Source organism: Chrysochloris asiatica, unplaced genomic scaffold (assembly GCF_000296735.1).
Source record: "Chrysochloris asiatica unplaced genomic scaffold, ChrAsi1.0 scaffold00270, whole genome shotgun sequence".
NCBI classification, from domain to species: Eukaryota; Metazoa; Chordata; class Mammalia; order Afrosoricida; family Chrysochloridae; genus Chrysochloris; species Chrysochloris asiatica.
Genome location: NW_006408788.1, coordinates 888,243 through 890,144, shown reverse-complemented (window position 1 = coordinate 890,144; position 1,902 = coordinate 888,243). Strand labels below are relative to the sequence as shown.

The window sequence follows — 1,902 nt, the reverse complement described above, 5'->3', positions numbered from 1 at the left end:
ACTTGTTTATTTTCTTTCTAGAAAAAGTGGTAAATCATTGGAATGTCACTATGGAAGAAGAGAAAGCCATTTTTGTTTTTACTTTCTTCTTCTTCTATGGAAGGAAAGTGACTGATGGAGGTTTTGTCAGAGAGACCATGGAGTAAGTCAGCAAGGAGAGGGTTTACCTGAAATTCTCTAGATTGCTGAGGCAAGTTGACACTAAACTGAATGAACAACATTAGTTACATTGTGCTACAATTTTTACAATATCAGCGTGGTAGTGTTTGCTAAGGAAGAAGTTATATTAGAAACAGCTCTCAGCTTTTGCAAAAACAGTAAAGTATTCACATATCACAATGTTTGATTCCAACTACATAAACTATCTCTAAAACACAATCTGGAGACCGGAGGTGGTGGTGGCACCAGGGAACTGAGGGAGGTGTTGCTGCCTGACCTCCCGTGGTCCCGCCCACACTCTACGTGGGATTCTTTTAAGCCCTTTTAGTATCCATCTCTACTCTTGGGCCCATGGAGCCCACATGAGACTAGCCACTGTTCAGGGCGCCTTCTCCGCGATCCTCCCTCTGGGGCCATTGATGTCAGTGAGCTCCGGCCAGTTCCGGACAATCAGGAAGTTTTCTGCCATCGTGTGAGGGACCAGAGTCTGTTCAAGGAAGCTGGAGCTGCGGGCACACGTGCAGGGCGAAGAGGCTGTGCGGTACCACTTTGAGGACACTGGTGGAGTGAAAGGGGCTAGAGCTGCCAGTGGAGGCTGTGTGGCCCCTCCCTCTGGAGAACTTGGCCTTGGGGCTGCTGTTATGAGGCCTGGGTCCTCTTTGGCCAAGGTTTTCCTCATAGCTAAGGAAAACCATCAGGTAGCAAAGGAGATGACACTACACCACGCCATGCTGAGGCTGACTCAGTACCAGACTGATCTCCTCCTCACCTTCATTCAGCCTCCAAAAGGACAGAGGAAAAGGCTGGTGACTGGGTCCCCAGATGAATTAGGGCTGGGAGAGAGAGAGATGAGGGAGGCTAAGGGGTACAGTTATATTAAAATTTATATTAGAAACAGCTCTCAGCTTTTGCAAAAACAGTATAGTATTTGTAAAGGAAGGAAGAGAAAGGCCCAGGGATTTGGAATCTCAGATATCCAGGTCCCCTGGGGAACAGAATATGGGAACTTCCAAACCTGAGCCTGCATGACATTTTCTCTCAATCTTGTACCCTCAAGCCCTCAGAATAGGTCATCTCTTGGCCCTGAAAATTTGTCACCCCCACCATGGAGCCTGGGTGACTTTCAGCAGCTGGTAGCCAGTTTGACCCTTCACGATGCCAACATCTTTGGTCCCCAGTAAAGATATTGAAGCCAAATGCTGAAGCACCATGTGATGCTGCTGAGGACCCAAGGACCCAGTAATGTAAGGGGAAACATAAGACACCTCCACTCTGTAGAAATAAAATTGCTGTATAATATATAAAAAAACAAAAACCAATCTGATTTATTAGCTGATTTTCAGAATCACCAGGCTTTTCTTCCTTGTCTATCTTACTCCGGAAGCATCTCTGAAACTTGCTGAGCATCATAGAAGCCTCCACTGATACATTGGTGGTTGCTATACATGAAGTGCACTAGTCAGGAATCGAACCTGGGTCTCTCACATAAGATTCTCCCACTAAACCACCACTGCCCCGTCTCAAACTTTGTTGTTGCTATGGTTGCTATTCACCATCAAGTTAGTTACGACTCAGAGCGACCCCGTATAGGGTTTCCTAAGCTTTAAATCTATATGAACAGAAATCCTCATCTTTTTCTCATAGGACAGCTAGGGGATTCAAACTGCTGACCTTGTGGTTAGCAACCTAACATATAATCCACTACACGACCAGGGCTCCTTGTCTCAAACTTTGTTGTTGTTG

General features: G+C 46.0%; 1 pseudogene; it reads left to right on the top strand.

The window, feature by feature from the left end:
• The first annotated feature begins 510 nt into the window (after positions 1–510).
• Positions 511–1,340, top strand: LOC102814672 (annotated as a pseudogene).
• Positions 1,341–1,902: the final 562 nt, after the last annotated feature.